Consider the following 24,518-nt stretch of genomic DNA (forward strand, 5'->3'; position numbering starts at 1 on the left):
ATTGAATTCCATTTGCTACTTTTCTGTCTACCTGACCAGTCCATTGATCTCTTCCTGCAGTCTGCAGCTTTATTCCTCAATATCAACCACAGAGACAATTTTTGTATCATCTGCGAACTTCTTAATCATGCCTCCTACATTGAAGTCTAAATCATTGATACATACCACAAAAAGCAAGGGACCTTGTACTGAGCCCTGTGGACCCCCACTGGAAACAGCCTTCCAGTCACAAAAACATCCATCGACCATTACCCTTCGCTTCTTGCCACTGAGCTAATTTTGGATCCAACCAACCACTTTTCCTTCGATTCCATGGGCTTTTATATTTCTGATCAGTCTGCCATGTCAAAAGCCTTGCTAAAATCAATGTAAACTACATCAAATGTGCTACCCTCATCGACCTTCCTTGTTACATCCTCAAAAAATTCTATCATGTTCGTTAAACACGACCTTCCCTTAACAAATCCATGCGGACTGTTCTTGATTAATCCGTGCTTTTCAAAATGACGATTAATAGTGTCCCTCAGAATTTTTTACAATAATTTGTCCATCACTGAGGTTAGTCTGACTGGCATGTAATTATTTGGTCTATCCCTTTCTCCCTTTTTAAACCACAGTACAACGTGTAGTCAGAGAGGATTGGAAAATGATGGTCAGAGCCTCTGCCATTTTCTCCCTTACTTCGCGTAACAGCCTGTGATACATTTCATCTGGGCCTGGCAATTTATTTACTTTGAAAGATGCGAAATCCTTTTAATATTTCCTCTCTCACTATGTTTATCTCATTGAATATTTCATACCTCTCCTCAACTTCAATGTCTGCATCGACCCTCTCTTCAGGGCAGGAAAAAATCAAAGAGCAAGTTATTATTTAAATGGAGAAAGATTGCAAAGTGCTGCAGTACAGCGGGACCTGGGGATACTTGTGCATGAAACACAGAAGGATAGTATGTAGGTATAGCAAGTGATCAGGAAGGCCAATGGAATCTTGGCCTTTATTGCAAAGGGGATGGAATATAAAAGCAGAGAAGTCTTGTTACAGTTGTACAGGGTATTGGTGAGACCACACCTGGAATACTGCGTGCAGTTTTGGTTTCCATATTTACGAAAGGCTATGCTTGCTTTGGAGGCAGTTCAGAGAAGGTTCACTAGGTTGATTCCAGGGATGAGATGGTTGACTTATGAGGAAAGGTTGGGCCTCTACTCATTGGAATTCAGAAGAATGAGGTGATCTTATTGAACTGTATAAAATTATGAGGGGGCTTGACAAGGTGGATGCAGAGAGGATGTTTCCACTTGTGGGGGAGACTAGAACTAGAGGGCATGATCTTAGAATAAGGGGCCACCCATTTAGAACTGAGATGAGGAGAAATTTCTTCTCTCAGAGGGTTGTGAATCTGTGAAATTCACTGCCTCATGGAGCTGTGGAAGCTGGGACATTGAATAAATTTAAGACAGAAATAGACAGTTTCTTAAACGATAAAGGGATAAGGGGTTATGGGGAGCGGGCAGGGAAGTGGAGATGAGTCCATGATCAGATCAGCCATGATCTTATTGAATGGCGGAGCAGGCTCAAGGGGCTGTATGGCCTACTCCTGCTCCTATTTCTTATGTTCTTCTGTTCTTATGTTCTGTGAAGGCAGACATAAAGAATTCATTAAGAACCATACCCACGTCTCCCACCTCCGCACACAGGTTACCTTTTTAGTCTCTAATAGGCACTACTCTTTCTTTCGTTATCCTCTTGCTCTTTATGTATTTATAAAACATTTTTGGATCTTCCTTGATGTTACTTGCCAATATTATTTCATGTTCTCTCTTTGCTTTCCTAATTTCCGTTTTAATTTCACCCCTGCATCTTCTATACTCCTCCAGACTTACTGCAGTATTTAGCTCTTGGTAACTGAAATAAGCTTCCCTTTTTTACCTTATCTTGCCCTGTATGCCCCTTGACATCTAGATTTGGAGTCCCACCACTTTTCTTTTTGTGGGAACATATTTGGTCTGGACCCTCACTATCTCCTCCTTGAATACCCTTACTGCTCTGTTATTGATTTACCTTCAAGTAGCAGTTTCCAGTCCACTTTTGCTAAATCACATCTCAGCTTAGTAAAATTGGCGTTTCCCTAATTGAGAACTTTTACTCCTGGTCTATCTTTGTCCTTTTCCATAACTGAGAATGACATTAGGATTGGGAGTGAGTTTGGAGTTGAAGTTAATGTTGGGATTGGAGATGAGGTTAAGATTGGGGTTGGGTGTGAGGCTGAGGATGGATTGGGGATGAGGGTTGGGATTGAAAATGAGATTGGGATAGGGCCTGGGGATGAGATTGTGATTGAGTTTAAGGTTGAGGCTGTGAATGGAGATGAGGCTGGGGCTGGGACTGGTTTCCTGTGCCCAAGAATCTCACTGAAATTCAGTCTGGAATCTTGGTAAGCCCTCCTGCACCAGTGATCAGTTTGTACCAAAACAACCAAAGTATACACAGGTCTTGGTTATTAGAGCCTGGCATTCCACTTTTTGCCACACTGGGATTTAGTCAGATATATTGGAAATTGTATTTCTGATAATGATATTGAATCTATCCTTGCACGTGTATATAGCACAGTAAAGGAATTTACTCCCAGTTAATTATCCCTCAGGAATTCTCTCTTCTCATTTCTTTAGAATCTTCTGCATAATGCCCCCAGGCTCTTTCCTTAAATATTTCTTAGGTTAGCCTCTACTGGGCCCAAATTCATAACGATATTCCAGTCTTCTCCATTGATAAAAGAATACAACTGAACAAAACACTCTTACTCTCTTGTGTTTAATTCCCAAAACCTTTATTATGACTACACAGACCCACAGCTATGTTGAGATAGATAAGCAGAACAGGAGAGTAGTAATCTATAGAGATTATGCTCAGGCTGTGTAATATACCAGCCAGGCCACACTTGGACCACTGTGCTAGTTTCTGATTGCCCTGCTTAGTATAGAATCAAAGAATCTTACAGCAGAGAAGAAGGCGATTCAGCCCATCGTGCCTTTCTTGTCTCTTTAATAATAGATCCAATTAGTCCCATTCCCTTTCCTAACAGCCCTGAAAATATTTACTTTCCAAGTATATATCCAATTTAGTTTTGAAAGTTACTATTGAATCTGCATTCCAGATCATAACAACTCGCTGTGTAAAAAATTCTTCTCATCTCCCCCTCGTTCTTTTGCCAATTATCTTACTTCTGTGTCCTCTGGTTACCAACCTACCTGCCAATGGAAAGTTTCTCTTATCTACTGTATTAAAACCCCTCATAGTCTGATAGAAAAAACTAGCAAACATGCGTAAAGAGGATGCAAAGAGCAACCTCAAGAATGGTCCCAAGTGCATGAATATGAGAAAAGATTGGAAAAACTCCTGTCTATGTATAAATTTAAATGGAAACCTGTACTGAGGTGTAGAAAATATTAAATAGCAAGGATCAAGTGAATTACGTATTGCTGGTAGGACCAGAGGACAAAATTAAACAAAAAAAGATGTAAATGTTTAAAATAATCTGTCAGACAAGTGATAGACAAAAATACAATAGGGTTGTTCAACAATAACCACAACAACAACTTCTATTTATATAGCACCTTTAATGTAGTAAAACATCCCAAGGCACTTCAAAGGAGCGTTATAAAACAATATTTGACAACCACATAGGGGGATGTTAGGGCAGATGAAAGAAGTACGTTTTGAGGAGTGTCTTAAAAGAGGAAAGAGAGGTGGAGAGGCAAAGAGGTTTAGGGAGGGAATTCCAGAACTTAAGGCCTTGGCAGCTGAAGGCATGGCCACCAATGGTGGAGCGATTACAATTGAGGATTCAAGAGACCAGAATTGAAGGAGTGCAGAAATTTCGGAGGGTTGTGGGGCTGGAGGAGATAGCAGAAATAGGGAGGGGTGAGACCATGAAGGGATTTGAAAACAAAAAGAAAAGGAAGACTTGCATTTATATAGCACCTTTCACGACCACCGGACGTCTCAAAGCACTTTACAGCCAATGAAATACTTTTGAAGTGTAGTCACTGTTGTAATGTGGGAAACACGGCAGCCAACTTGCACACAGCAAGGTCCCACAAACAGCACTGTGATAATGACGAGATAAACTGTTTTTGTTCTGTTTGAGGGATAAATATTGGTCAGGACACTGGGGATAACTCCCCTACTCTTTGAAATAGTGCCATGGAATCGTTTACATCCACCTGAGAGGGCAGACGGGGCCTCAGTTTAACGTCTCATCCAAAAGACACACCTCCAACAGTGCAGTGCTCCCTCAGCACTGCACTGGAGTGTTGGCCTAGATTGTTTTTTAATGTGATCCAGGAGTGGTTCCTTGAACCCACACCTTCTGACTCAGAGGCAAGCTTTTATCCACTGAGCCACAGCTGACACTCTGTCAGCAAGGTTAAGAATTTTGAAATCGAGGCGTTCCTTAGCCGGGAGCCAATGTAGGTCAACAAGCACAGGGGTGATGGGTGAACGGGACTTGGTGCGAGTTAGGATACCGGCAACAGAGTTTTGGATGACATCAAGTTTACGGAGGGCAGACATGGGAAGCCGACTAGAAGCCCATTGGAATAGTCAAGCCTCGAGGTCATCATCATAGGCAGTCCCTCGGAATCGAGGAAGACTTGCTTCCACTCTTAAAATGAGTTCTTAGGTGGCTGAACAGTCCAATACGAGAGCCACAGTCCCTGTCACAGGTGGGACAGATAGTCGTTGAGGGAAGGGGTGGGTGGGGAGCCTGGTTTGCCGCACACTCTTTCCGCTGCCTGCGCTCGTTTTCTGCATGCTCTCGGCGACGAGACTTGAGGTGCTCAGCGCCCTCCCGGATGCACTTCCTCCACTTTGGGCGGTCTTTGGTCAGGGACTCCCAGGTGTCAATGGAGATGTTGAACTTTATAAGGGAGGCTTTGAGGGTGTCCTTGTAACGTTTCCTCTGCCCACCTTTGGCTCGTTTGCCATGAAGGAGTTTCGAGTAGAGTGCTTGCTTTGGGAGTCTCGTATCTGGTATGCGAGGTGTTGCACAAATGGCAATTTCGCTAGTCGTGTGACTAGTAGTTGCCTGCGACGGTTCTTGAGTTAAATATTAAATTACACACTAGACAATGGCGGTACCGTTAATGTTCGTTTAATACAGAAGAAGTACAAGACTCACGATTTATACTCTATCGTTACCCAATACGTCCCCAGGTGATCAGTCTGGTCCTGACACTGTTCCTTCAAGGGTCTCTCCGCTGGTATCTATGTCTGCTGAGTGTGGCTCCTAGATTCTCGCTCTGGACTGTCCAAACTTGTCTATCTTTCTACCCTTTCTTCTCTCAGTTAACCATGTGTCGGTTGCTATTAATTACCTGTTTGATTATATAAGAAGTACAGAGACATTCTGCTGTTATCGCAACCTGCCCCTTGCCTCCAAGAGTTATTACCAAGTCGGAGTCATTGTTACCGTGTGTAAACCTTATCTTGATCAATTAAGTCTTTTCATCCTTTCCCACCCCCCTGCAGTTTCCCACAGCTGGTTCTGTTCCGGTAACTCCCTCCTGTCCGTTGGTGTTCATTCTGCTATTCCTACACCTGACCTTTTGTTCGGTCATTAGCAATTGCTGGAACTCTGTTAATTGGCATTCAGTATTTGCACACTCTCTCTTACGCAGGGCGACTCCTTTGAATTTGGCTTTATTATCCTGTAGCTTTACAACCTTACCTCCTTCCCTTATCTCCTTCAGCCTGAGGTCAATGTCTGCTTGTTTTTTGTGCAAGAGAGTTTATTGGTTTTAGACCCCAGGTCTGAAATAACTTCTTAATTCTTTCTGATATTTCCACATTGGTAACAACTAGAGGTAACAACTGCATGGATGAGGGTTTCAGCAGTTGATGAGCTGAGGCAGGGACAGAGTCGGGTGATGTTACGGAAGTGGAAATAGGCGCAGATATGTGGTCAGAAGCAGTTGGATGCAGGGATGGAAGAATTTGGCTCCGACAAACCAAATTACCTTTTCCCTGCGACCGATTTTCATCAAGGCTTCTGTCGCCCATGTGCCACCCAGAGTGCCGCCGATGGCTGCCGGGATATTCATGGCTGAGGTCCCTCGAAGGTCGGCGGGTGGCAAATGGACGAGGTATGCTGCCAATCTGGGCGGCAGCGGACGGGCGGTCTCATTCTCGGTGGCAGAGGCGCTTGCCGCCCCAAGTGCCGAAGACCTGGGAAAAAAAAGAATCGCCAATTAAAAAATACAAAAACTGTCCGAAGACCTCCAGGGGACCCTGTGCAGACAAGTCGCGGTTGAAATTATTATAAAAATGTTCACTTACCTTTTTTTCAGGTTCTTCAGACTTACCGTCAGGGACAGACCAGCCAGCGGTCCACCCCCGTTCTGCCGCCGAGTCCCGCTGACTCCCGCCCGCAGGAACCTGGGAGCTCGGCGGGCGGGAGCTCAGTTGCGCCACTCGGCCGTCCGCTGATGTCAGCGGGCGGTTCCCAGCGGCTCTCCCCTCCCGCCCCCGCTCCAGGCCGCCTCGAAAGTGGCACTGGGCGGATCTGCAGGAGGAATGTGGGCGGCAGTCAGCCGCAGCGGGCGGTGGGCTGATGAATTTCGCCCCCCTTGTCTTTGACTGTTCCTACATTCAAAGTGCCCTCTTGCAATATTAATCGTGGGGAACCACTGACTGCTTTGGAGCAGGTCCTTATATAGCTGCCTGATTCCTAATAAATGATTCATTGTCACAGCTCTGCAGGGTGTATACTACAGTACAATCTTCCACTTAGCCTTTTGGTAATCTCTCTTTGTTTCCATGACCCTGCTCCTACTTATCTAATCAGAGGCCAATACTGATTAAATATGTTACGAACTTCTGTTGGAGCTTACACTTCATGCCATGTAATTCTTCCCGCTGCTCAAATTACCACAGAGACTGTTTCCTCTGAAAGTCCGAGACGTTCATTCTGAGTCGGGTAACTCCAAGAATCTTTTGATGTGTGGGCTAATTATTGTCGTATCGTGTCAACCCAACTACACTTTTGTTTAACTTTTTCGGAACCTAGTGTACTTTATGAATTAAGACAATACCTTGGCTCAGTGGTTGCACTCTTGTCCACTCAGATGGATGCTATTCAAGTAGATGACAACGTCATCACCGTGCTCTGCGCCCTGTTAGCGGCCCGGACCCTAAATTTGGTATCGCCGCTTGGAGCTGCACCAGGCGATGCCAGCGACAGCTTCAGGGGATACGTTCCATGCAGCCGGCCGCTCGCGAGCCGATACTTAAAGGGAAGGTGTCGGTCATTGGAAAAAAAATTGTGCCGACTTTCTTCTGCGCACTGCTGGCGCTTTGAACACGGGGTCTGTGCCGCGATCAGTCAGCCCGGCACTCTGCTTGAGGGCCAGGGTTGTTGGCACGGCACTCCCGCTCCCTGGTGGTCCAGGTAGGCCCATTTTTATACTGCAGAGTTTGCAGCTTGGGCCCTTCCCTTTAATTAAGGGAAGTGCCTTTCCTACACGGCAGCGCTATGCAGTGCAGTGAATATGCAACAGGGAGCTAACCAGCCTTTTGATTTGATTAAATGGAGTTTGCACTCTGTATCAGATAACAGGTTTTTTTGCCTTTCCCAGGAGATCACATGGTTTGGGGTGGGGTGGAGTGTATATACTGTGACGCACAAGGTATCGCAATTGTGTGGGACAAGCTTGGTGGACCAGGTGGTCTTTCCAGTTGATGTGGTGTATTTGGACTTTCAGGCGGCTTTCGACAAGGTCCCACACAAGAGATTAATGTGCAAGGTTAAAGCACATGGGATTGGGGGTAGTGTGCTGACGTGGATTGAGAACTGGTTGGCAGACAGGAAGCAAAGAGTAGGAGTAAATGGGTACTTTTCAGAATGGCAGGCAGTGACTAGTGGGGTACCGCAAGGTTCTGTGCTGGGGCCCCAGCTGTTTACATTGTACATTAATGATTTGGACGAGGGGATTAAATGTAGTATCTCCAAATTTGCGGATGACACTAAGTTGGGTGGCAGTGTGAGCTGCGAGGAGGATACTATGAGGCTGCAGAGTGACTTGGATAGGTTAGGTGAGTGGGCAAATGCATGGCAGATGAAGTATAATGTGGATAAATGTGAGGTTATCCACTTTGATTGTAAAAACAGAGAGACAGACCATTATCTGAATGGTGACAGATTAGGATAAGGGAAGGTGCAACGAGACTTGGGTGTCGTGGTACATCAGTCATTGAAGGTTGGCATGCAGGTACAGCAGGCGGTTAAGAAAGCAAATGGCATGTTGGCCTTCATAGCGAGGGGATTTGAGTACAGGGGCAGGGAGGTGTTACTACAGTTGTACAGGGCCTTGGTGAGGCCACACCTGGAGTATTGTGTACAGTTTTGGTCTCCTAACTTGAGGAAGGACATTCTTGCGATTGAGGGAGTGCAGCGAAGGTTCACCAGACTGATTCCCGGGATGGCAGGACTGACATATCAAGAAAGACTGGATCAACTGGGCTTGTATTCACTGGAGTTCATAAGAATGAGAGGGGATCTCATAGAAACGTTTAAAATTCTGATGGGTTAGACAGGTTAGATGCAGGAAGAATGTTCCCAATGTTGGGGAAGTCCAGAACCAGGGGTCACAGTCTAAGGATAAGGGGCAAGCCATTTAGGACCGAGATGAGGAGAAACTTCTTCACCCAGAGAGTGGTGAACCTGTGGAATTCTCTACCACAGAAAGTTGTTGAGGCCAATTCACTAAATATATTCAAAAAGGAGTTAGATGTAGTCCTTACTACTCGGGGGATCAAGGGGTATGGCGAGAAAGCAAGAATGGGGTACTGAAGTTGCATGTTCAGCCATGAACTCATTGAATGACGGTGCAGGCTCGAAGGGCTGAATGGTCTACTCCTGCACCTATTTTCTATGTTTCTATGTTTCCCTGTCCGTCATTTTTCGTATGTTCGTATGTACAGGTGTAGACTACTCAAGAGTTTGGTCAAGTGATAGGGATCCTTCCTTGAACCAGTTGGGTTTTATAACAAAACAGTAACTTTCATCGTCATTTTATTTCCTGATGCCACCCCACAAATGGCCAGATTTATTGAATTTAGTTTCACAATATTTCATATATAATATAATCATATAGCACACAAGGAGACCGTTCGGCCCATCTGCACCGGCTCATTTGAAGAGTAATCCAATTTGTCCCACTCTCCTGCTCTTTCCCTATATCCCTGCAATTCTTTTCTTCTTCAAGTATTTATCCAATTCCCTTTTGAAGGCTACTATTAAATTTGTATCCACCACCCTATCGGGCAGTGCATTCCAAATCCTAACCATGCATTCCATAATAAAATGTTTCCTCATGTTTCCTCTAGTTCTTTTGCAACCACCTTAAACCTGCCCTCTCGTTATCGACCCTTCTGCAATTTGAAACAGATTCTCTTTATTTATTCTGTCTAAACACCTCATGATTTTAAACACCTCGATCAAATCTCCTCTTCGCCTTCTCTGCTCTAAGGAAAGCAACCCCAGATTCACCAGTTTATCTATGTAAATGTATTCCTTCATCCCTGGAACCATTCTAGTAAATGTCTTCTGTGCCCACTCCAAAGCCTTCATATCCTTACTAAAGTGCGGTGCTCAGAATTGGACACAATACTCCAGCTGGGGTCAAATGAATGTTTTATATAAGTTTAGCATAACTTCCTGGTTGTTGGATTCTATGCCTCTATGTATAAAGCCCAGGCTCCCATCTGCTTGATTAACTGCTTTGTTAACTTGTCCTTCCACCTTCAAAGATTTATGCACAAGCATCCCCAAGTCCAATGTTCCTGTTTAACTGCGAGGTCATGCAGATGTCTGAAGTTCCTGCACAGGCCGCTTGTCAGTTTCTCAATGTACAGAAGTTTGAATGGGCCGCACAGCCCCTTAAAGGGGCCACGCACCCAAGAACAAAATGACGGGAAAATTGCCCTGTTCTTGCACCATCTGTAAAATTGCCTTTCCCCCGAGATGATGTGACTGCTGATGGCTGTTCGGGATCAATGGACCCACTGGTCTTTTCCTTTTTGTATGTACAACTTTGCTATGGTGAGATTGAACTCTTATCCTATGCTGTGCCAGCCTAGTACCACAACCATTACAATGATGTATCTATTATAAAGAGTTCAGGTTTAATCATGACATATCAATCGTCAAATTGGCATTTGTTTGAAATCCAAGTTAATCAAATAATTGCAAAGTTTTGCAAACCTCTTGGCATGGATTTTCATCAGCATAGGAGTGAGATCTGTGCTCAACAAGAGTGCTACTGATGAAGAAAGCTGTCACGTATTTCACCATCTTGCAATGACAATAGTTATGTAACTGTAATTCATGCACACTGTACCTGTACCCTTGAAATGCACACCCTGACCACAGGGGGTGAGCTTGCGGGAGACACTCCTCACCTGGGTTTCCAGGTATAAAAGGGGAGGTCCCACCCATGGTCAGCACTCCTTGGTCTTGGGAAGGTCACAGAGTGACCGTGTCTGATATATACATGCCTCGTGTGAGTTTATAACAAGGTGCAGAGACACTACAAAAGCCATTTGTTAAACCTGTGTCCTCGAATTATGCTGTGCCACACTAGCGTGCAAATACTAATGCAGTAGTACGAAATTCCTTCAGTTGCTATTTTAACGGAAGGATGAACCCATTTATATTAAATGGGTTAAAAGCTCCATTAGCACAATGGATCCGACGAACACGCCAAGCATTCCGAGACTAGCGTTCCAGACCGTAATATCAGGGCTAACAGAATACAAGCAGCAAGGGTCCGTCAGGGACAGGTTAAAGATTTCAGGTCCTGATGAAGGGACTCCACTTCAAATGTTAACCTCCCTTTTCTCTTCTCTGTAGCTGTGTATTTCCAGCACTTTGGTTTCAGATTTCCAGCATTTGCAATTTTTCTTTTGATCTACTCTTGTTAAAAAAAAAGCAAAGTCACTTAAAAATTGTGCATTGGCTGATCATCGAATCTTTAGAAATTTACGATACAGAAGGAATCCATTAGACCCATCGTTACTGTGACGGCTGAAAAAGAGCTATCCAGCCTAATCCCACTTTCCAGCTCTTGGACTGTAACCTTGTAGATTACGGCACTCCACATGCATATCCCAGTACTTTTTAAATGTGATGAGGGTTTCTGCCTCTATCACCCTTTCAGGCAGTGAGTTCCAGACCCTAGCACCCTCTGGGTGAAAAAGGTTCTCCTCAACTCTCCTCTAATCTTTCTACCAATTAATTTAAATCTATGCCCCCTGGTTATTGACCTCTTTGCTAGGGGAAATAAGTCCTTCCTATCCATTCTATCTAGACCCCCCCATAATTTCATACTCCTCAATCAAGTCTCCCCTCAGCCTCCTCTGCTCCAAAGAAAACAATTCCAGCCCATCCAATCCTTCCTCGTAGCTAAAATTCTCCAGCCCTGGCAACATCCTCGTAACTCTCCTCTGTACCCTCTCTAGTGCAATCACATCTTTCCTGTAATGTGGTGACCAGAACTGCACACAGTACTCTAGCTGTGGCCTAACTAGTGTTTTATATAGTTCAAGGATAACCTCCCTGCTTTTATATTCTATGCCTCAGCTAATAATGGAAACTATCCCGTATGCCTTCTTGACCATCTTATCTACTTGTCCTGCTACCTTCAGGGATCTGTGAACATGAAGTCCAAGGTCACTCTGTTCCTCTAAACTTCTCAGTATCCTACCATTTATTGCGTCTTCCCTTGCCTTGTTAGCCCACTCCAAGTGCATTACCTCATACTTCTCCAGATTGAATTCCATTTGCCATTTTTCTGCCCACCTGACCAGTCCATTGATATCTTCCTGCAGTCTACAGCTTTCTTCCTCACTATCAACCACTTGACCAATTTTTGCATTATCTGCAAAATTCTGAATCACGCCCCCTATAGTGAAGTCTAAATCATTGATATATACCACAAAAAGCAAGGGACCTAGTATTGCGGAACCCCACTGGAAACAGCCCTCCAGTCACAACATTGAAGTCTATCACCATCCTCCTCACTGTTCACTACACTTCCAAGTTTTGTGTCATCTACAAATTTTGAAATTGTGTCCTGTACACCCAAGTCCATTTAATTAATATATATCAAGAAAAGCAGTGGTCCTAATACCGACCCTTGGGGAACACCACAGTGCAGCTTCCTCCAGTCCGGAAAACAACCGTTCATCGCTACTTTCTGTTTCCTGTTGCTTAGCCTGTTTCATATCCATGCTGCCACTGTCCCTTTTATTCCATGGGCTTCAACTTGGCTGGATATCCCATTATGTCCTACTTTATCAAATGACTTTTGGAAGTCCATGTACACCACATCAACCGCATTGCTCTCATCAACCCTCTCTGTTACCTCATCAAAAACTTCAACTAAGTTAGTTAAACACAACTTGCCTTTAACAAATCCGTGCTGGCTTTCTTTCATTAATCCACACTTCATAGAATCATAGAAATTTACCGGACGGAAGGAGACCATTTTGGCCCATTGTGTCCGTGCCGGCGAACCAAGAGCTATGCAGCCGAATCCTACTTTCCAGCTCTTGATCCGTAGCCCTGTCGGTTATGGCAATTTAAGTGCACATCCAAGGATTTTAAAAATGAGGTGAGGGTTTCTGCCTCTACCACCCTTTCAGGCAGTGAGTTCCAGACTCCCACCACCCTCTGGTTAAGAAATTTCCCCTCATATCTCCTCTAAATCTCCCCCAAATTACTTTAAATCTATGCCCCCTCGTTGTTGACCCCTCTGCCAAAGGGAAACAGGTCCTTCCTATCCACTCTATCCCGGCCTCTCATAATTTTATCAAAGTGACTATTTGTACTAACGCTCTTCTGTTCCTTCTGCGTCTGCGTCCACTGCACTCCACCCCCCGCCTGAAACCGGAATCGGAAGTGGGACCCGAACCAGAAGTGGGCCCCCGCAATTGACCACACTGTTTCTCCGAGTTGGTGGGCTATGGCATTGGCAGGGGGGAGAGAAGCAGCGGTGGTGGCAGGGGGAGAGAGGCAGTGGAGGTGGGGGGAGAGAGAGAGAGAGAGAGCCTGATGGGGGGGGGGGGGGGGGGGCGGGGAAGAGAGACAGAATCTGGTGGGGTGTGGGAGTGTGGGGGAGAGAGAGAGAGAGCCATGTGCGGGGCGGGGGGGAGAGAGAGAGAGAGAGAGAGAGCCTGATGGGGTGTGGGGGAGAGAGAGACAGCCATGTGGTCGGGGTGGGTGGAGAGAGGGAGAGAGAGAGCCTGGGGGGAGAGAGCCTGGTGGCGGGGGGGAGGAGGCAGAAGAGAAAGACACGGGGGGTGGTGGAGAGAGACACTGGTGGGGGTGATTGGTGGGAAGAGAGGGAACTCAGGAAAAATGGATCACATTCTTCCAACCTCCTTTACAGCTACACCCGATTTCTCGGAAAGCTCGGTGCGTATGTTACAAGGGACATTGTTGGAGTGGATGAAATCCAGAAGTCACGACACTGTCACAATTCACTTCATAGCCAATAAACCGGTTAACAATCCGCACACAATGCCCCATCTATGGCGGGGGGGGGCAGGGGGGGAGAAGGTTATGCACTTGCGCTGGGATAATAGACTTTGGCTGGGGGAGGGATGTACTTGTGCTGGGGTAAGGGACTTCGGCTGAAACTTGGGAGGCTTTTGCTGGGTTGTTTGAGATCTGTCCTCGATGGCTTCAGAAATCAGAATGCATCAAATTACAATTTGCAACGTCAGTCAGAACTTGGGCTGGGCGGTGCCATTTACACATTACAGAGAAACTTCAAGGTGTGGCTTATCCTCCAAGGAGACCAATCAGCAATCGGTCATGTGATAATTGAGGGCCAATCAGGGACACAGTGGCCATTTTATTAGTACAAATCTTTGTGTCCTAATTTTATGCACCTCAATCAGGTCTCCCCTCAGCCTCCTCTGTTCCAAAGAAAACAGACCCACCATCTCCAGTCTTTCCTCATAGTCACAATTCTCCAGTCCAGGCAACATTCTTGTAAATCTCCTCTGCACCCTTTCAAGTGCAATCACATCTTTCCTGTACTGTGGTAACCAGAACTACACACAGTACTCCAGCTGCGGCTTAACCAGTGTTTTATACAGTTCAAGCATAACCTCCTTGCTCTTATACTCCATGCCTCGACTAATAAAAGCAAGTATTCCATATGCCTCCTTAACCACCTTATCTACCTGGCCTGCTACCTTTAGGGATCTGTGGACTTTTCAGTGTCGTACCATTTAATGTGTATTCCCTTTCCTTGTTAGACCTCCCCAAATGCACTTGGCCAAGTGACTGTTAACTTTGTCCCTGATTATTGTTTCTAAAAGCTTCCCCACTATCAAGGTTAAACTGACTGGCCTGTAGTTACTGGGTTTATCCTTACTCCCTTTTTTGAAAAAGGGTGTAACATTTGCAATTCTCCAGTCCTCTGGCATTACCCCCATATCTAAGGAGGATTGGAAGATTATGGCCAGTACCTCCGCAATTTCCTCCTTTACTTCCCTCAGCATCCTAAGATGCATCCCATCTGGTCCTACTGACCTATCTACTTTAAGTACAGCCAGCCTTACTTGTACTTCCTCTTTATCAATTTTTTATCCATTCCAGTATCTCAATTACCTCCTTTTCACTATGACTTTGGCAGCAATTTCTTCCTTGGTAAAGACAGATGCAAAGTACTAAATGAGTCATAACCATACCCTCTGCCTCCATGCGTAGATCTCCTTATTGGCCGTTAATCAGCCCCACCCCTCCTCTTACTACCCGTTTACTATTTATATGCCTACAGAAGACTTTTGGATTTCCTTTTATGTTGGCTGCCAATCTATTCTCATAATCTCTCTTTGCCCCACTTATTCGTTTTTTACTTGCCCTCTGAACTTTCCATATTCAGCCTGGTTCTCACTTGTATTCTCAACCTGACATCTGTCATACGCCACTTTTTCTGCTTCATTTTACTCTCTCTCTGTTTCATCATCCAGGGAGCTCTGACTTTGGTTGGCATTCCTTTCCCCCTTGTGGGAATGTACCTCGGCTGTTCCCGAATCATCTCCTCCTTTAAAGGCAGCCCATTGTTCAATTACAGTTTTGCCTGCCAATCTTTGATTCCAATTTACTCGGGCCAGAGCCATTCTCAACCCACTGAAAATGGCCTTCCTCCAATTAAATATTTTTACTCTAGTTTGCTCCCTGTCCTTTCCCATAGCTAATCTAAACCTTATGGTACGTTGATCACTGTTCCCAAAATGTTCCCCTACTGACATTAGCTCCACCTCATTCCCCAGAACCAGATCCAGCAAAACCTCCTTCCTCGTTGGACCGGAATGTACTGATCAAGAAAGTTCTCTTGAACACACTTTAGAAATTCTTCCCCCTCTTTGCCCTTTTCACTATTACTATATTTTAAGTCCCCCATTATCACTGCTCTATAGCCTATGACGATGATAGTTCTTGCACATCTCTGTAAGTTCCCTGCAAATTTGCTCCCCTATATCCTTCCCTTAATCTTCCAGCCATTAAAAATCCAGCATGGGTCCCTTCTATGGCCTTGCCACAACCCTATCTCTGCAACCCTCCGATAACCTTATATCTCCTCCCGCTCCTGGCAGGCCTCCCAGACTAGCCTCTTGTGGCCCATCATTGATGGCAGAGCATTCAGTTGCCTGGGCTCCACTCTCTAAACAGCCCTCCCTAAACTGCTCCCTTCTCTCCGCTTTTCTTCACTGGTAGCGCATTCACTTCTGAGTCACAAGGCTGTGCGTTCCTGTTTGAGCACAACAATCTAGGCTGACACTCCAATGCAGTACTGTCAGAGGTTTCTTCTTTTGGATGACACATTAAGCCAAGGCCTTGTTTGCCCTCTCAGGTGGATGTAAAAGCTCGCTTGGCACTATTTCGATGGAAGTGGAAGTCTTTCTTTCCAACTTTGAAAAAAACAAGTTTTTGACCATCTCTTCAAATCTCTCCCTCCATGGCTTGGTGTCCATTCATTGACTCTCTATGAAGTGCCTCGGGCTATTTTCTATGTTACAAATCTATATAAAATATTTGCTCTTTTTCTTTGACATGCGAGGCACAGTCAAAGTAAGTGAGGTACATATACATATTAAACTATGTTGTTTCTTTAAATCAATGAGTGATTCATTTTAATTTTTTTTTCATGGAGTGACATTTTTAAACCAAAATCAATGAGTTACATTTAATGTTTATTTTAGTAAAACACTAATTGGTTGCCTGTGGGAAAATGTAAACAATATTGTAACTATTTACCTTCATCTCCATACAATATTACACATTGCTATTAGATTTATAAATATTAAGTTATATAAATAGCCAATAACTTGTTATGATTCTAATATTATAAATTGCTGTAACTATCCCCAACAGATGAATGATTCCAATATTATCAACACAAATTATCTGACAATGAAGAGGGAACAGATGCCAGCCTCATGAGAGTGGAGTGCAGCCAGCCAGGCCCAGAGAGAGCTGGTGAGGCTGAAAGAGTGGGAAACCAGACACTGAGGCCTGGAGAGAATGGGAAGCTGTGGTCTGATAGGAGAAGCTGGGGACATTCGAGGCAGGTGGAAAGTGGCAAAAAGCTGTTGACAGTGAGGTTGCTGGCACCAGGCTGGTCAGGTGGAGGTGAGAATGAGACCAGAGGATCCTGTGGCCTGGGAGCACTCTGTTGGCATATTATTTTTAGGGAATAAAAGAAAGACTTGCACCTTTCACGATCTCAGGCCAGTGAAGTACTTTTGAAGTGTAGTCGCTGTTGTAATGTAGGAAACGCAGCAGCCAATTTGTGCACAAACAGCAATGAGATAATGACCCGATATTCAATTTTTAGGTGTTAATTGAGGGGTAAATATTGACCAGGACACTGGGGATAATTCCCCTGCTCTTCTTCAAAATAGCACCACGGGATCTTGAGAGGGTAGACGAGATGTCAGTTTAACATCTCATCCGAAAGACGACACCTCTGACAATTCAGATGCAAGGGTGCGATCCACGGAGCCACAGCTGACACTTAAGTAACTAGAAGATCTCAAAGACATTTAAGATCAATTCCTAAAGAGCAACAGTGATGTCTACCTATGTACACTCACAGCAGAGGTTGTTGGATATAATTAAGTGTGAACCTTGGCTAATTTTCTCTTCCCTGGCCTGGGGTCAACAGGCATTTGTAGTGTCACTACCACTGCTCCAGCAGAGATCAGCTAACTTGTGGTCTGCATGGCTCAGCTCTTCACTGGTTAAACTCACTGAGCCACCAGTGGAGCAATAATGACTACTTGTAAATATTTAAAAAATATATAGTGATATTTTGAGCTATTCATTTCAATAATTATTATGATATTATTATAATATCATATAATAATAATATGATATTATTAGCGGATAGTACCCTCACCTCTGAGTCACAAGGTTGTGGGTTCAAGTCCCACTCCAGGGACTTAAGCACAAAAACCTAGGCTGACATTCTTTCGGATGAGATGTTTGTAATGTATTTGCTTCATGGGTTCTTTGTTTAAGAATTCATAGCAACACATTGCTATTAAGAATTAGTTGGTTTATTAGCAAAGGTTTAACAATCATACTACACATTACTAGTTCATCCACCAGATTCACAACCACACGCCTCATTGTGGATCCTCTAAACCCAACTGACTGGCGTTTTATTGAGTCTTGTGAACTTCATGTGGCTGGCTAAGTCACTCACAATTCAACAACTCTGCAAATCTGTGAGCATACTCATAGGTGCATACATTACATTACAACGTTAATCTGAGGTCTTGTCTGCTTGATCAGGTTGGAATTAAAAGATCCGATGGCAATATTTTGAAGAAGAGCAGGAGAGGTGTCCTGGCCAATATTTATCCCTCAATCACCATCACCGAAACAGATTATCTGGTCATTATCAAATGTCTGTTTGTGGGAGTTTCCTGTGCGCAAATTTGCTGCCGCGTTTCCTACATTACTGCTCTCCAAGAGTACTTCATTAGCTGTAGAGCGCTTTAGGACGTCCGGTGGTCATAAAAGGCGCTATATAAATGCAAGTCTTTCTTTTTCTTATAGAAAAGCAAATAGCATTGCGGAATGTGATCCCCAAAGCTGATAAAATTCCAAGAATTCCATGTAATAAAAATTGAACTTAACTTATTCAGTCACTATTAATCGGTGGCTTTGATTATTATTCATTTTTAATATACTGGTATTTTTAAAACAAAGGAATGATTCTTCTGATAATTCATTTTAATACTGTAAGTGAATGAATCATTCAATAATTCCTTTTAATTTTAATAAAGGCATCTTATGCTGCCAAAATGGGTGGGACCTTAATCATTATTTTATTTTAATATGGTGACATTTTTTATCTGAAATTACCGATGAAGAGTGCACATCCAAAATGTAAGCCTCTTTTCTCTTTACAGCTGCTGATTGGCCTGTTGTGCATTTCCAGCATTTTGTTTTAGTTTTGAATTATTTTAACATTTCCAAGTGACTTTTAAAACCAAAACCAGTTATTTAAAAAACAAAGGTATCTTGAAACAAAATGAGCAAGACTTTAAAAAATGATTTCATTGATTTTTATAAAGTGACTTCTCAAACCAAAATAAACGATTTGACTTTATAATATTTAAAGAGTAAGACACTTTTATTAAAAAAAACAATTATAGTGATATAGTAATATTTTAAACCAAAATGAATGAGCAAGTTTAAGATCAGAACATTTTAAACTGGAAAGGAGTCCATTTTTAATAATTATGGGTTTACTGTTATTTTCAAAGCACAATTAAATTAATGTTATGAATAATTTATTTATATATATATTGTTTAAGGGGAATTAATGTAATATATTTTATATATATATTTAAATGATATATGTTTATTTGTGGGAATTCCTGTTATTAATTTTCATATTTTATATATACTTAGATTTAATTATATATATATATTATTTACTGGGGAAATCATGTTATTAATAATAACTTATATTTTTAATATATTAAAAAAACATGTATATTGTTTATTTGGTTGGGAATTCATGTTGTTAATACATATATTTGTGTGTATATATATTTAAATATATATATTGTTTATTGGGGGAATTTGTTATTAATAATAACATATATATATATTGGTTATTTGGGGGAATTCATGTCAATATATTTTATTAATAATAACTAGCGCCTTTAACGTACTAAAATGTCCCAAGGCGTTTCACAACAGTCTTACAACATGTTAGATATTGACAAGGGAAGGAAAGAGAGAAAAAGCAGGAGAAGCGTAAAAGAGATAAAAGACTCGGGTCTGAAGCGGCAGCCAAAATGTGACGCAGGCGGAAAAACTAAAAAAGAAATTCAAATTACATTGTAAATAATAGAATAAGGAGTATACAATATGAAAATCAGTATAATAAAGATTAATTATAATTAAACAAAATTAAATAATATATACAATAATTTATAAACGAAGTTTAAAAATCAGAAAAATCAGCAATTAAAGCAAATTAAATAGGATTTTAGCTTTCTTAATATATTTAATTGGTGGGAATTCATATTATTAATAACTAATTTTTAATATACACAGTTTAAATATATATTGTTTAATTGGGGAAAATCATGTTATTAATATATTTTGAATATGTCTATTGTTTATTTTGGGGGGGGGGGTCAATATTTAAAAAAAACCAGAATGTTTATTTGTGGGTGGGGTGAGATGTGAAATGCATGCAGTGCCCTGACAGTGAGTGTTCATTCACCCTGGCCCCTCTCTCTCTCTCTCTGTGTTGCACTGCAGGTGCTGAGCTGAGCCGAGCCGAGCTGAGCCGGGCCAGGCCGCCCCAATGGATTCTGGGAGGCTGCATGGCCAGGGCCAAGATGGCGGCCAGGCGCGCTGCAAAACATTGCGGAAGTGAGGTAAGGTGCAAGGGGGGCGCCGCCATGGCGGCGTCTCCCCTCGGCAGAGAGGAAAGAAGGAGAGAGAGAGAGAGAAGGAGAGAGAGAGAGAGAGAGGGAGGGAGGGAGGAGGAGTTGGAATCCGAGATATGTGCCACACCGAAATATGAAAAGCCCCGACACGGAAAGAACAAAGCCTGGGAAAGGGAGCCGGGCGGCGGGGAGACAGTGTGTGAGAGAGAGGGGGGTGGGGAGGCACAGCCAGAGCCTCACGCTGCTTCAATCGGCCGCCGCCCGGCCCAGACAGCTCGGCGCGGGCGGGCCCTTCCCTCCCGCCCGCCTCAATCAGCGGCTCGCTGGCTCTCGCGCGGGCGGGCGGGTTTCCCTAAATAAAAAAAAATATAAAACCAATCCCCCTCTTCCGAGACACGACCAGGATAATAATGGCCCTTCTTTCAGCAAATGGTTTCAATTAAACTGCAGGAGGCTTTTTTTTTTTCTCTCTCTCTCCTCTCTTCTCTCCCCTCAGTAAAAGTCTGCTGGAGGAGGAGGTGCTGGTATTTTATTATTTATTGCTGCTACCCCACCGCCTCCTCCTCCTCCATTTTTTAAAATTCCCTTCACAATTTGGTTTTCTCCCAGTTATTGTGATTTTTTTTTTTGGGGGGGGGTGGTGGGTGAGAGGTTTCTCTTCCCAAGCCCGACTTCTGAGACGCAAGGGGATTTGGAAGGGTTGGTGGTATCAGGCGAGGCCGGGGATTGCCCCGTGGCTCCGAGAGGCCTACTCGCGCCTCTCTCCTGTTGGTAGGAGGAAGGGGGAAGGGGGGGGGGGGGGTGTCTGGAGGAAGGAACAAACAGCGCATTAAAACACACAACACAACACGGCGAATGGCCCTCTAGCCAGCCTCTCGCCCCCACCCCTCCTCCACTGCAAGATTACACCGCCCCCGGCCCCAGCCCATTCGCCAAACTTTTCCTCAGCCACTTCCAAGAGGGATATATATGTCTGCCCACCTCGCCAGGGTCACTTTTAATATCATTTTCACAACAGCCACAAGTTTCCTTTCCCATTCTCTCTTCCAAAAAAAACAAGAGACCCCCGAGGGAGAGAATAAAGTTCCCCCCTGTCACTGAAATCTGCTTCTTTGCCTTTTACTGGGGCTGCTTCTGCATATTTTAAGCACTTCCCTCAGTGGGATTTCAGTTCACTTTATTATTTCAGGAAACAGCCACATTTCAAATGATTACCTATAGTTGTGTGTTTTTTATATATATATATATATACACACACGTGTGAGAGAGAATACACATGTATATCATAATCTGATTGTATATTATAAACATACTATATTATAATATATACAGATAGATTAAACAAATATATACACATACACACGCGTATTAAAATCTGAAAAGTATGTGTGTGTATATATATATATATATATAAAATGCGTGTGTGGAACTTCCCTTTCCACTTGGAGTATCCAGCTGGTGCATTCATTCTACTTGCAGTAGATTGAGTGATCAGTGCGTCTCGCTGCTCTGCTTTGTGTGCACTTTATGGTGAAGGAACCCGTTTTATTTGGTGATAAATATGCGGAACACGTGTGCTGAGTGCAGGTTCGGCAGATGCAGCTCCTGCTCCTGCTCCCAGGGAAGGTTACGTTTGTTTTTTTTTAAAGTCTCTCTGGCACTTGTTAATGTTTTTGTCTGTGTGTGTGTGTGTGTAGGGGGTGCAGCTGAGCGGGGTAGCGAATCAGTCCCTCGCACATGTTGGGAAATTGGTCATTTTGAGGTCAGTTTGCAATCGGAAACATCTCTGAACAGTCGTTTTTTGTGTGTCTGAGACAGGTGGAAGTTTCCACGTGTGTGGACGAGGCACTCGGTTGGGCCATGAGTTCAGCAGCGTCTAAAAATACCGAGTAGCATAATCAAATCGCGTTTTTTTTCACATTATGAAAATGAAGGGTTTAAATCTGATTGTAACGTCATCTTTCCTGCTACTTCAGTAACAGTATCACTTGTGACTACTTCATTTTCGGGATGATACACTATGTATCCAAATAATACTGCAGATAACTATCTTGGGTAACTGATCGTTTTTGTTCATGCTGTTTTCATTAATTCTGTTCTGTTCCTGAGTCTGTAAATGTCTCGATCAGGGTTGTCCAAGCTAGGAACCCTGAGCCCTGGCAGTCTAGCCCTAAAAATACAGGCAACTCATCTTTGTTTGTGCACATTTTATTTTGTTGAGTTTGAATTTTGTGGACCTGGAAGTTAGTGATGTTTCCTCATTGACCAATGAATTCTAAGCAAGTGCTTCAAGATCTGTTAGTATCAGAAACTTGTGATCCATACAAGCTGTGGGATTGTGGATTCAAACTATATATGTGGCTCCTAGGATCCATGTACACACCTATGCAGCCCAAGAAGACACAAAAACTTTGGACATCTGGCTTGAACCTTGGTACTGTTCCAACCACGGATTTGGATGATCAATTCTATTCTATTCTGAAACGTGAAACTTGTCATAACTTTGCAGTTAAAAGTGTGTTTCTAGTGTTACTCAGTAAAGCTGTACTGTCTGAATTTGCATGGTTGGGTTACATTTTATGGCTCGAGTATATGTTGGTTACCTAGGTGAAAACCATGGTGGTCAGGAGTTTATTTGTAGCAAGAAAAGACTGGAACTATGCAATAGGTCTGCGATTGTTTCGGATGGGAGAAGGTCCTTGCCCAAATTTAATCCGTCTCAATTTAGGAGCTGATAGATGCTACGAATTTCCAGGGTATTGTGTTTCTATTTAGATTTGAAGCATTTCATTTTGCTTTGTTATCTCTATCATATTTGCAGTGCATTGGAACTATTAAAATCTGCATTAACAACAACTTGCAATTGTATAGTGCCTTGAATGTAGTAAAACACTTCAAGACGCTTCCCAGGAGCAATTATCAAACAAAATTTGACACCGAGCCACGTAAGGAGATATTAGGACAGGCGACCAAAAGCTTGGCCAAAGGGGTAGGTTTTAACACGGGTCTTAAAGGAGAAGAGAGAAGTTTAGGGAGAGAATTCCAGAGCTTAGGGCCTAGGCAGCTGAAGGCACAGCTGCCAATGGAGGAGCGAAGAAAATCAGAGGCCAGAATTAGATCTCGGAGGGTTGTAGGCAATATTCCCTCTTATTGTTTTTCCGGTGCGTGGTCCATTTAAATTTCCGCATATGTGCGGTTTTCCCATACAAAAGCTGGTGAATGACCTATATGGGACCTCAAAACAGCAGCACGGCCACACGACTTAACGGGAAAATTGGTTGTAGGGTTGGAGAAGGTCACAGAGATGGGGAGGGGTGAGGTCATGGAGGGATTTGAAAACAAGGACCACTGCTTTTCTTGATATATATTAATGATTTGGATGTGGGTGCACAGGGCACAATTTCAAAATTTGCAGATGACACAAAACTTGGAAGTAGAGTCTGGAGGATCGTGATAGACTTCAAGAGGATATAGACAGGCTGGTGGAATGGGTGGACACGTGGCGGATGAAATTCAATGCAGAAAAGAGTGAAGTGATACATTTTGGTAGAAAGAATGAGAGGAAATATAAACTAAAGGGTACAATCCTAAAGGGGGTGAATGAACAGAGACCTAGGGGTATATGTGCATAAATCATTGAAGGTAGCAGGGCAGGTTGAGAAAGCAGTTATAAAGGTTTATGGGATCCTGGGCTTCATAAATAGAGGTATAGAATACAAAAGCGTGGAAATTATGATGAACCTTTATGAAACACTGGTTCGGTCTCAACTGGAGTATTATGTCCAATTCTGGGCACTGCACTTTCATCATCATCATCATCATCGGCAGTCCCTCGAAATCGAGGAAGACTTGCTTCCACTCTAAAAGTGAGTTCTTAGGTGACTGAACAGTCCAATATGGGAATTACAGCCCCTGTCACAGGTGGGGCAGACAGTTGTTGAAGGAAAGGGTGGGTGGGACTGGTTTGCCGCACGCTCCTTCCGCTGCCTGTGCTTGATTTCTGCGTGCTCTCGGCGACGAGACTCGAGGTGCTCAGTGCCCTCCCGGATGCACTTCCTCCACTTAGGGCGGTCTTTGGCCAGGGATTCCCAGGTGTCGGTGGGGATGTTACATTTTATCAAGGAGGCTTTGAGGGTGTCCTTGAAACGTTTCCTCTGCCCACCTTGGGCTCGTTTGGCGTGTAGGAATTCCGAATAGAGCACTTGCTTTGGGAGTCTTGTGTCAGGCATGCGAACAATGTGGCCCGCCCAACGGAGCTGGTTGAGCTGAGTCAGTGCTTCGATGCTGGGGATGTTGGCCTGCTCGAGGACTCTAACGTTGGTGTGTCTTTCCTGCCGGGGGATTTGTAGGATCTTGCGGAGACATCGTTGGTGGTATTTCCCCAACGATTTGAGTTGTCTACTGTATATGGTCCACGTCTCTGAGCCATACAGGAGGGCGGATATCACTACAGCCCTGTAGACCATAAGCTTGGTGGTAGATTTGAGGGCCTGATCTTCGAACACTCTTTTCCTCAGGCGGCCGA

At 43.7% G+C, this 24,518-nt stretch overlaps 1 protein-coding gene across 3 annotated transcripts in view; it reads left to right on the plus strand.

Moving 5' to 3' along the window:
- The first annotated feature begins 19,908 nt into the window (after positions 1-19,908).
- The window catches only part of zzz3 (zinc finger, ZZ-type containing 3), a 144,687-nt gene continuing 140,077 nt past the window's right edge, over positions 19,909-24,518 (plus strand). For 2 of the 3 annotated variants that reach the window (XM_070886540.1, XM_070886542.1), the window contains exon 1: positions 19,909-19,981. The gene's annotated coding sequence lies outside the window, so the exon portion shown is untranslated. The remainder of the gene's footprint in view (positions 19,982-24,518) is intronic. The other variant, XM_070886544.1, reaches the window with a different exon arrangement.

Source organism: Pristiophorus japonicus, chromosome 8 (genome assembly GCF_044704955.1).
Source record: "Pristiophorus japonicus isolate sPriJap1 chromosome 8, sPriJap1.hap1, whole genome shotgun sequence".
Classification (NCBI taxonomy): Eukaryota; Metazoa; Chordata; class Chondrichthyes; family Pristiophoridae; genus Pristiophorus; species Pristiophorus japonicus.